The sequence below is a fragment of the Panulirus ornatus genome, chromosome 27, assembly GCF_036320965.1.
Source record: "Panulirus ornatus isolate Po-2019 chromosome 27, ASM3632096v1, whole genome shotgun sequence".
NCBI classification, from domain to species: Eukaryota; Metazoa; Arthropoda; class Malacostraca; order Decapoda; family Palinuridae; genus Panulirus; species Panulirus ornatus.
The window spans coordinates 15,579,583-15,592,263 of NC_092250.1; the positions used below are offsets into that span (position 1 = coordinate 15,579,583).

The 12,681-nt window shown below is 42.1% G+C and overlaps 1 long non-coding RNA gene across 3 annotated transcripts in view; it reads right to left on the bottom strand.

The window, feature by feature from the left end:
- LOC139757593 (uncharacterized) overlaps positions 1 to 12,681 on the bottom strand; it is a 56,898-nt gene that overhangs the window by 19,188 nt on the left and 25,029 nt on the right. For all 3 annotated transcript variants that reach the window (XR_011714674.1, XR_011714673.1, XR_011714675.1), the window contains exon 3: positions 3,232 to 3,429. This is a non-coding gene — a long non-coding RNA (uncharacterized lncRNA). The remainder of the gene's footprint in view (positions 1 to 3,231; positions 3,430 to 12,681) is intronic.

The window sequence follows — 12,681 nt, forward strand, 5'->3', positions numbered from 1 at the left end:
CCACATCCAGGCCCCACAAAACTTTCCATGGTTTACCCCAGACGCTTCACATGCCCTTGCTCAATTCATTGACAGCACGTCGACCCTGGTATACCACATCATTCCAATTCACTCTATTCCTTGCATGCCTTTCACCCTCCTGCATGTTCAGGCTCCGATCGCTCAAATTCTTTTTCACTCCATCCTTCCACCTCCAATTTGGTCTCCCAGTTCTCCTCGTTCCCTAGACCTCTGACACATATATCCTCTTTGTCAATCTTTCCTCACTCATCCTCTCCATTTGACCAAAACATTTCAATACACCCTCTTCTGCTCTCTCAACCACACTCTTTTCATTACCATACATCTCTCTTACCTTTTTATTACTTACTCGATCAAACCACCTCACACCACATATTGTCCTCAAACATCTCATTTCCAATACACCCACCCTCAGCCGCACAACCCTATCTATAGCTTATGCCTTGCAACCATATAACATTGTTGGAACCACTATTCCTTCAAACATACCCATTTTTGCTTTCCAAGATAATGTTCTCGCTTCCACACATTCTTTACCGCTCCCAGAACCTTCGCCCCCTCCCCCACCCTGTGATCACTTCCACTTTCATGGTTCCATCTGCTGCCAAATCCACTCCTAGATACCTAAAACACTTCACTTCCTCCAGTTTTTCTCCATTCAAACTTACCTCCCAATTGACTTGTCCCTCAACCCTTCTGTACTTAATAACCTTGCTCTTATTCACATTTACTCTCAGCTTTCTTCTTTCGCAAACTTTACCAAACTCAGTCACAGGTTTCTGCAGTTTCTCACCCGAATCAGCCACCAGCGCTGTATCATCAGTGAACAACAAATGACTCGCTTCTTAAGCCCTCTCATCCACAAGACTGCATGCTTGCCCCTTTCTCCAAAACTTGTATTCATCTCCCTAACAACCTCAACCATAAACAAATTAAAATAACATGGAGACATCACGTACCCCTGCCGCAAACCGACGTTCACTGGGAACCAATTACTTTCCTCTCTTCCTACTCGTACACATGCCTTACATCCTCGATATAAACTTTTCACTGCTTCTAGCAACTTACCTCCCACACCATATACTCTTAACACCTTCTCCAAAGCCTTCTCCAAAGATCATATGCCTTCTCCAGATCCATAAATGCTACATACAAATCCATCATATGCCTTCTCCAGATCCATAAATGCTACATACAAATCCACTTATTTTTCAAAGTATTTCTCACATACATTCTTCAAAGCAAACACCTGAGCCACACATCCTCTACCACTTCTGAAACCACACTGCTCTTCCCCAACCTGATCTTCTGTACATGCCTTCATCCTCCTCGAAGGCTCAGACTTTGGTGTCTAAATGTGTGTGGATGTAACCAAGATGACAAAAAGGGAGATATGTAGTATGTTTGCGGAAAAGATCATGGATGTTTTGGATCTGAGTGAAACAAAGCTCAAAGGTAAATAGGAAGAGTGGTTTGGGAATGTCTTGGGGGTAAAGTAAGGGGTTGGTGAGAGGACAAGAGCAAAGGAAGGAGTAGCACTACTCCTGCAGCAGGAGTTGTGGTAGTATGTAATAAAGTGTAAGAAAGTAAACACTAGATTAATAAGGGTAAAACTGAAAGTGGATGGAGAGAGATAGGTGATTATTGGTGCTTATGCACCTGATCATGAGAAGAAAGATCACGAGAGGCAAATGTCTTGGAAGCAGCTAAGTGAGTGTGTTAGCAGCTTTGATGCACGAGACTGGTTTACAGTGATGGGTGATTTGAATGCAAAGATGAGTAATGTGGCAGCTGAGGGAATAATTGGTGTACATTGGGTGTTCAGTGTTGTAAATGGAAATGGTGACGAGCCTATAGATTTGTGTGCTGAAAAAGGACTGGTGATTGGGAATACATGGTTTAAAAAGAGATATACAAAAGTATACGTATGTAAGTAGGAGAGATGGCCAGAGAGCGTTATTGGATTATGTGTTAATTGATAGGCGCGTGAAAGAGAGACTTTTGGATGTTAATGTGCCGAGAGGGGCAACTGGAGGGATGTTTGATCATTATCTTGTGGAGGTGAAGTTGAAGATTTGTAGAGGTTTTCAGAAAAGAAGAGAAAGGTGAGAGTAAGTGAGCTAGGAAAGGAGACATCTGATCTACTCATCCTCTACCACTTCTGAAACCACACTGCTCCTCCCCAATCTGATGCTCTGTACATGTCTTCACCCTCTCATAATCAACATCCTCCCATATAATTTACCAGGTATGCTCAACAAACTTATGCCATAGTTTTGATCATTCACCTTTATCCCCTCTGCCTTTACACAGTGGTACTATACATGCATTCCTCCATTCCTCAGAAACTTAACCATGATCCATACATATTTTGATTATCCTTACCAATCAATCAATAACACAGTCACCACCTTTCTTAATAAATTCAACTGCAATACCATCCATTCCCACCTCATTGCCGGATCTCTTCTTCCACAAGGCTTTCATTGCCTCCTCTCTCTTCACCAAACAACTTTCCATGACTCTCTTCACTTTGCATACCACCCTACATCTACCACTTCATCATTATACACATTTAACAATCCTTCAAAATACTCACTATATCAGTACCTATTAGCACTTCCTCTTTTGCCCCTTCACTGATGTCCCCATTTGTTCTTTTGTACATTACAGATACTCCCTGACTTATGACCTGAAAAATTATAAAGTTTTTTCATACATATTCGCCATTTCCCATGTTAGTGAAGTAGCATTAAGACAATCCCAGCATTGTGTCCATCACAGCATCTCTCTCAGCTACCATTCTGTAAGCAAACATTATTCAAGGGAAGCTAACAAATTTTTGTGCAGAATTAAACCATTTTTGTATTAAACCCCAAAGAAGATGACGAACAAAAGGAAAAACCCATCACATAATGATAGATCTGGCAAGAAGATGAGAAAGATGCTCGATTTGGAATTGAAAATGAAGGTAGTCAACCAATAAGGAGAAAAAAAAATTAATGATTACACGTGATTTACAGTTGTCCCGTTCGATGGTCTCCACAATCTTAAAGGACAAAGAAAAAATGCATGAAGCAGTGAAAGGTTTGATGAGTATGAAGTCTACAATAATAACAAAGCAACAACAAGCGCTCATCCACGAGATGGAAAAGTTGTTGATGCTGTGGATGGAAGATCAAATTAAACAACATGTACCACTAAGTTTACTTAAAGTCTTTTTGAGACTTTGCAGGAGTGAACAGGAGAGGATTACATCAGGAACTTCACAGGAAGTCATGATGTGTTCAACAGGTTTAAAAGAAGATAGATAGCTTGCACAATGTTCGAGTCACAGGTGACGCAGCAAGTGCTGACGAAGGAGCTGCAGCAAAGTTCACTGAAAGTTTGGATGAGTCAATCTGTGAACTAAAGAATCTTAAATAAATAAAAGGTAAAAAGAAACAACAATCATATAATAAAACTGGTAAATAAAAGACAAAATAATTATGATAGAAACTGAGTAGGATAAAAGAATACTGTACAGGTATACGAATTCTATACGCCGTGTTGACATTTGTCTGGCTTACGTCCATTCTGAAATACAACCAGTTGGTCAGAACGGAACTGGGACATATGTCAAAGAGCATATATATTTATCTCCTTCCAAAATATTTTATTTCCCCTAATCTTTAATGATACTTTCTTACCCCAACTCTCGTTTGCCTTTTTTTTTCTTTGAATCCCTGCACCTTCCTCTTGACTTCATGCTGCTTTCTTTTATACATCTCACAATCATTTGCATTTCCCTCTTGTAAGTACCACCCAAAAGCCTCTCTTTTCTCTTTCACTAACAACTTTACTTCATCTCACCTCTCACTACCTTTTCTAATCTGTCCACCCTCCACATTTTGCATGCCACAAGCATCTCTTGTACATGCCATCATGGCTTCCTAAATACCTCCCATTCCTCACCCACTCCCCTCACTTCATTAGTTCTCACCTTTTGCCATTCTACATTCAATCTTTGCTGGTATTTCTTCACATAAGTCTCATTTCCAAGTTCACTTACTCTCACAATTCGCTTCTCCCCGATATTATCTCCTCTTTTTTGAAGACCTCTGCAAGTCTTCACCTTCATCTCCATAAGTTAGTGATCAGACATCCCACCAGCACATTTACATTCAAAAGTCTCTCTTACATGTCTATCAATACGTAATCAGATAATGCCTGCTGACCAAGAGGTCAAGAGAAAGAGGAAGGTGCAAGAGGTGAAAAAGCGGGCAAATGAGAGTTAAGGTGATAGAGTATCATTAAATTCTAAGAGGAATAAAAGATGTTCTGAAAGGAGGTAAATAGCATGCATAAGGCAAGAGAGCAAATGGGTACATCAGTGTAGGGGATAAATGGGGAGGTAATAACAAGTAGTGAAGTGAGAAGGAAATGGAGTGAGTATTTTGCAGGTTTGTTGAATGAGTTTGATAGAGTGGCAGATATAGGATGTTTTGGTCGGGGTGGTGTGAGAGGGGTCAGGGAGAATGGTTTGGTAAAAGAACGGAGTTAGTGAAAGCTTTGCAGAAGATGAAAAGCGGCAGGTTTGGATGGCATTGCAGTGGAATTTATCAGAATGGGGTGACTGTGTTGTTAATTGGTTGGTAAGGATATTCAATGTATGTATGGATCATGGTGAAGTGCCTGAGGATTGGCGGAATGCATGCATAGTGCCATTGTACAAAGGCAAAGGGGATAAAGGTGAGTGTTCAAATTACAGAGGCATAAGTTTGTTGAGTATTCCAGAGAAATTATATGGGAGGGTATTGATTGAGAAAGTAAAAAAAAATGTACAGTGCATCAGACTGGGGAAGAGCAGTGTGGTTTCAGAAGTGGTACAGGATGTGTGGATCAGGTGTTTGCTTTGAAGAATGTTTGTGGGACATACCTAGAAAAACAGTTAGATTTGTATGCAGCATTTATGGATCTGGAGAAGGCATATGATAGGGTTGATAGAGATGCTTTGTGGAAGGTTTTAAGAGTATATGGTGTGGGAGGTAAGTTGCTAGAAGCAGTGAAAAGTTTTTACCAAGGATGTAAGGCATGTGTAGGAGAGGAAGAAAGGAAAGTGATTGGTTCCTAATGAATGTCAGTTTGCAGCAAGGATGCATGATGTCCCCCATGGTTGTTTAATTTATTTATGGATGGGGTTGTTAGGGAGGTGAATGCATGAATTCTCAAGAGAGGGGCAAGAATGCAGTCTGTTGTGGATGAGAGGGCCTGGGAAGTGAGTCAATTGTTGTTTATTGATGATACAGTGCTGGTGGCTGATTCGGGTGAGAAACTGCAGAAGCTGGTGACTGACTTTGGTAAAGTGTATGAAAGAAGAAAGTTGAGAGTAAATGTGAATAAAAGCAAAGTTATTAGGTTCAGTAGGATTGAGGGACAAGTTAATTGGAGGGTAAGTGTGAATGGAGAAAAACTGGAGGAAGTGAAGTGTTTCAGATATCTGGGAGTGGATTTAGCAGCTGATGGAACCATGGAAGCGGAAGTGAGTCACAGGGTGGGGGAGGGGGCAAAGGTTCTGGAAGCACTGAAGAATGTGTGGAAGGCAAGAACATTATCTCAGAAAGCAAGAATGGGTATGTTTGAAGGAATATTGGTTCCAATAATGTTATATGGTTGCGAGGCATGGGCCATAGACAGGGATGTATGGAGGAGGGTGCATGTGTTGGAAATGAAATATTTGAGGTCATTATGTTGTGTGAGATGGTTTGATTGTGTAAGTAATGGAAAGGTAACAGAGATGAGTCGTAATTAAAAGTTTGTGATGGAGAGAGCAGAAGAGGGTGTACTGAAATGGTTTGGTCACGTGGAGAGAATGAGTGAGGAAACATTGACGGAGGATATAAGTGTCAGAGGTGGAGGGAACGAGAAGTGGGAGACCAAATTGGAGGCGGAAGGATGGAGTGAAAAAGATCTAAAGCAATCAGGACCTGAACATACAGGAGGATGAAAGGCATGCAAGGGATAAAGAGAATTGGAACAATGTGGTGTACCAGGGGCAATGTGCTTAATGTGCAGTCAATGAACTGAACCAGAGCATGTGAAGCATCTGAGGTAAACCATGGAAAGGTCTGTGGGGCTTGGATGTGGAAAAGGAGCTGTGGTTTCAGTAAATTACACATGACAACTGGAGGCTGAGTGTGAATGAATGTGGCCTTTTTGTCTTTTCTCTGGTGCTACCTCAATAGAGGGGGGATGCTATTTCCTGTGTGACAGGGTAGTGATGGGAATGGAGGAAGGCAGCAAGTATGAATATGTTATTATACTTTGTCGCTGTCTCCCACGTTAGCAAGATAATGCAAGGAAACAGACGAAAGAATGGCCCAACCCACCCACATACACATGTATATACATACACGTGCACACATGCATATATACATACCTATGCATTTCAATGTATACATATATATACATACACAGACATATACATATATACACATGTACATAATTCATACTTGCTGCCTTTATTCATTCTTGTCGCCATCCCACCACACATGGAATGACACCCCCCTCCCCCCTCACGTGCACGAGGTAGTGCCAGGAAAAGACAACAAAGACCACATTCATTCACACTCAGACTCTAGCTGTCATGTATAATGCACAAAAACCACACCTCCCTTTCCACATCCAGGCCCCACAGAACTTTCCATGGTTTACCCCAGACGCTTCACATGCCCTGTCTCAATCCATTGACAGCACGTCGACCCCGATATACCACATCGTTCCAATTCACTCTATTCCTTGCATGCCTTTCACCCTCCTGCATGTTCAGGCACCGATCGCTCAAAATCTTTTTCACTCCATCCTTCCACCTCCAATTTGGTCTCCCACTTCTCCTCATTCCCTCCACCTCTGACATATATCCTCTTTGTCAATCTTTCCTCACTCATTCTCTCCATGTGACAAAACCATTTCAAAACACCCTCTTCTGCTCTCTCAACCACACTCTTTTTATTATCTCTCTTACCCTTTCATTACTTATTCGATCAAACCACCTCACACCACATATTGTCCTCAAACATCTCATTTCCAACACATCCACTCTCCTCCAAACAACCCTATCTATATAGCCCATGCCTCGCAACCATAAAACACTGTTGGAACCACTATTCCTTCAAACATACCCATTTTTGTTTTCCAAGATAATGTTCTCGCTTCCACACATTCTTGAACGCTTCCAGAATCTTCGCTGCCTCCCTAGCCTGTGACTCACTTCCACTTCCAAGGTTCTATCCGTTGCCAAATCCACTCCCAGATATCTAAAACACTTCACTTCCTCCAGTTTTTCTCCATTCAAACTTACCTCCCAATTGACTTGTCCCTCAACCCTAATGTACCTAATAACCTTGCTATTATTCACATTTACTCTCAGCTTTCTTCTTTCACACACTTTACCAAACTCAGTCACCAGCTTCTGCAGTTTCTCACCCGAAAAAGCCACCAGCACTGTATCATCAGTGAACAACAACTGACTCACTTCCTAAGCCCTCTCATCCATAACAGACTGCATACTTGCCCCTCTCTCCAAAAGTCTTGCATTCACCTCCCCAACAACCCCATCCATAAACAAATTAAACAACAATGGAGACATCACGCACCCCTGCCGCAAACTGACAGTCACCAAGAACCAATCACTTTCCTCTCTTCCTACTCGTAAACATGCCTTACATCCTCGATAAAAACTTTTCACTGCTTCTAGCAACTTGCCTCCCTCACCATATAGTCTTAATACCTTCCACAGAGCATCTCTATCAACTCTTATCATATGCCTTCTCCAGATCCATGAATGCTACATACAAATCCATTTGCTTTTCTAAGTATTTCTCACATACATTCTTCAAAGCAAACACCTGATCCACACATCCTCTACCATTTCTCTAACCACACTGCTCTTCCCCAATCTGATGCTCTGTGCATGCCTTCACCCTCTCAATAAATACCCTCCCATGTCATTTCCCAGGAATACTCAACAAACTTATAATTCTGTAATTTGAGTCCTCACATTTGTCCCCTTTGCCTTTGTACAATGGCACTATGCAAGCATTCTGCCAATCCTCAGGCACCTCACCATGAATCATTTACTTATTTATTTATTTTGCTTTGTCGCTGTCTCCCGCGTTAGCGAGGTAGCGCAAGGAAACAGACGAAAGAATGGCCCAACCCACCCACATACAAATGTATATACATACACGGTCCACACCTGCAAATATACATACCTATACATCTCAATGTATACATATATATACACACAGACATATACATATATACACATGTACATAATTCATACTGTCTGCCTTTATTCATTCCCACTGCCACCCCACCACACATGGAATAACAACACCCTCCCCCCTCATGTGTGCAAGGTAGCGCTAGGAAAAGACAACAAATGCCCCATTCGTTCACACTCAATCTCTAGCTATCTCTAGCTGTCATGTAATAATGCACCAAAACCACAGCTCCCTTTCCACATCCAGGCAACACAGAACTTTCCATGGGTTACCCCAGACGCTTCACATGCCCTGGTTCAATCCATTGACAGCACGTCGACCCCGGTATACCACATCGTTCCAATTCACTCTATTCCTTGCACGCCTTTCACCCTCCTGCATGTTCAGGCCCCGATCACTCAAAATCTTTTTCACTCCATCTTTCCACCTCCAATTTGATCTCCCACTTCTCCACGTTCACTCCACCTCTGACACATATATCCTCTTGGTCAATCTTTCCTCACTCATTCTCTCCATGTGACCAAACCATTTCAAAACACCCTCTTCTGCTCTCTCAACCACACTCTTTTTATTACCACACATCTCTCTTACCCTATTATTACTTACTCGATCAAACCACCTCACACCACATATTGTCCTCAAACATCTCATTTCCAGCACATCCACCCTCCTGCGCACAACTCTATCCATAGCCCCCGCCTCGCAACCATACAACATTGTTGGAACCACTATTCCTTCAAACATACCCATTTTTGCTTTCCGAGATAATATTCTCGACTTCCACACATTCTTCAAGGCTCCCAGAATTTTTGCCCCCTCCCCCACCCTATGATTCACTTCCGCTTCCATGGTTCCATCCGCTGCCAAATCCACTCCCAGATATCTAAAACACTTCACTTCCTCCAGTTTTTCTCCATTCAAACTTACCTCCCAACTGACCTAACTCTCAACCCTACTGTAACTAATAACCTTACTCTTATTCACATTTACTCTCAACTTTCTTCTTTCACACACTTTACCAAACTCAGTCACCAGCGTCTGCAGTTTCTCACATGAATCAGCCACCAGTGCTGTATCATCAGCGAACAACAACTGACTCACTTCCCAAGCTCTCTCATCCACAACAGACTGCATACTTACCCCTTTTTCCAAAACTCTTGCATTCACCTCCCTAACAACCCCATCCATAAACAAATTAAACAACCATGGAGACAACACACACCCCTGCCGCAAACCTACATTCACTGAGAACCAATCACTTTCCTCTCTTCCTACATGTACACATGCCTTACATCCTCGATAAAAACTTTTCACTGCATCTAACAACTTGCCTCCCACACCATATATCCTTAATACCTTCCACAGAGCATCTCTATCAACTCTATCATATGCCTTCTCCAGATCCATAAATACTACATACAAATTCATTTGCTTTTCTAAGTATTTCTCACATGCATTCTTCAAAGCAAACACCTGATCCACACATCCTCTACCACTTCTGAAACCACACTGCTCTTCCCCAATCTAACGCTCTGTACATGCCTTCACCCTCTCAATCAATACCCTCCCATATAATTTCCCAGGAATACTCAACAAACTTACACCTCTGTAATTTTAGCACTCACTCTTATCCCCTTTGCCTTTGTACAATGGCACTATGCAAGCGTTCCGCCAATCCTCAGGCACCTCACCATGAATCATACTTACATTAAATAACCTTACCAACCAGTCAACAATACAGTCACCCCCTTTTTTAATAAATTCCACTGCAATACCATCAAAACCCGCTGCCTTGCCGGCTTTCATCTTCCGCAAAGCTTTTACTACCTCTTCTCTGTTTACCAAATCATTTTCCCTAACCCTCTCACTTTGCACATCACCTCGACCAAAACACCCTATATCTGCCAATCTATCATCAAACACATTCAACAAACCTTCAAAATACTCACTCCATCTTCTCACATCACCACTACTTGTTATCACCTCCCCATTAGCCCCCTTCACCGAATTTCCCATTTGTTCATTTGTCTTGCGCAATTTATTTACCTCCTTCCAAAACATCATTTTATTCTCCCTAAAATTTAATGATACTCTATCACCCCAACTCTCATTTGCCCTCTTTTTCACCTCTTGCACCTTTCTCTTGACCTCCTGCCGCTTTCTTTTATACATCTCCCACTCATTTGCATTATTTCCTTGCAAAAATCGTCCAAATGCCTCTCTCTTCTCTTTCACTAATAATCTTACCTCTTCATCCCACCACTCACTACCCTTTCTAATCTGCCCACTTCCCACGCTTCTCATGCCACAAACATCTTTTGCGCAAGCCATCACTGCTTCCCTAAATACATCCCATTCCTCCCCCACTCCCCTTACCTCCTTTGTTCTCACCTTTTTCCATTCTGTACTCAGTCTCTCCTGGTACTTCCTCATACAAGTCTCCTTCCCAAGCTCACTTACTCTCACCACTCTCTTCACACCAATATTCTCTCTTCTTTTCTGAAAACCTCTACAAATCTTCACCTTCGCCTTCACAAGATAATGATCAGACATCCCTCCAGTTGCACCTCTCAGCACATTAACATCCAAAAGTCTCTCTTTTGCGCGCCTATCAATTAACACGTAATCCAATAACGCTCTCTGGCCATCTCTCCTACTTACATACATATACTTATGTATATCTCTCTTTTTAAACCAGGCATTCCCAATCACCAGTCCTTTTTCAGCACATAAATCTACAAGCTCTTCACCATTTCCATTTACAACACTGAACACCCCATGTATACCAATTATTCCCTCAACTGCCACATTACTTACCTTTGCATTCAAATCACCCATCACTATAACCCAGTCTCTTGCATCAAAACCACTGACGCATTCATTCAGTTGCTCCCAAAACACTTGCCTCTCGTGATCTTTCTTCTCATGCCCAGGAGCATATGCACCAATAATCACCCATATCTCTCCATCAACTTTCAGTTTTACCCATATCAATCTAGAGTTTACTTCCTTACACTCTATCACATACTCCCACCACTCCTGTTTCATGAGTAGTGCTACTCCTTCCCTTGCTCTTGTCCTCTCACTAACCCCTGAATTTACTCCCAAGACATTCCCAAACCACTCTTCCCCTTTACCCTTGAGCTTCGTTTCACTCAGAGCCAAAATATCCAGGTTCCTTTCCTCAAACATACTACCTATCTCTCCTTTTTTTCTCATCTTGGTTACATCCACACACATTTAGACACCCCAATCTGAGCCTTCGAGGAGGATGAGCACTCCCCGCGTGACTCCTTCTTCTGTTTCCCTTTTTAGAAAGTTAAAATACAAGGAGGGGATGATTTCTAGCCCCCGCTCCCATCCCCTTAAGTCACCTTCTACGACACGTGAAGAATGCGTGGGAAGTATTCTTTCCCCCCTATATATATATATATATATATCTCTTTTTGGATTACGTGTTAATTGATAGGTGCACAAAAGAGAGACTTTTGGATGTTAATGTGCTGAAAGGTGCAACTGGAGGGATGTCTGATCATTATCTTGTGGAGGTGAAGGTGAAGATTTGTAGGGGTTTTCAGAAAAGAAGAGAGAATGTTGGGGTGGAGAGAGTGGTGAGAGTAAGTGAGCTTGGGAAGGAGACTTGTGTGAGGAAGTACCAAGAGAGACTGAGTACAGAATGGAAAAAGGTGAGAACAAAGGAGGTAAGGGGAGTGGGGGAGGAATGGGATGTATTTAGGGAAGCAGTGATGGCTTGCGCAAAAGATGCTTGTGGCATGAGAAGCGTGGGAGGTGGGTTGATTAGAAAGGGTAGTGAGTGGTGGGATGAAGAAGTAAGATCATTAGTGAATGAGAAGAGAGAGGCATTTGGACGATTTTTGCAGGGAAATAATGCAAATGAGAGGGAGATTTATAAAAGAAAGAGGCAGGAGGTCAAGAGAAAGGTGCAAGAGGTGAAAAAGAGGGCAAATAAGAGTTGGGGTGATAGAGTATCATTAAACTTTAGGGAGAATAAAAAGATGTTTTGGAAGGAGGTAAATAAAGTGCGTAAGACAAATGAACAAATGGGAACTTCAGTGAAGGGGGCTAATGGGGAGGTGATAACAAGTAGTGATGATGTGAGAAGAAGATGGAGTGAGTATTTTGAAGGTTTGTTGAATGTTTGATGATAGAGTGGCAGACATAGGGTGTTTTGGTCGGGGTGGTGTGCAAAGTGAGAGGGTTAGGGAAAATGATTTGGTAAACAGAGAAGAGGTAGTAAAAGCTTTACAGAAGATGAAAGCTGGCAAGGCAGCAGGTTTGGATGGTATTGCAGTGGAATTTATAAAAAAAAGGGGGTGACTGTATTGTTGATTGGTTGGTAAGGTTATTTAATGTATGTGTGATTCATGGTGAGGTG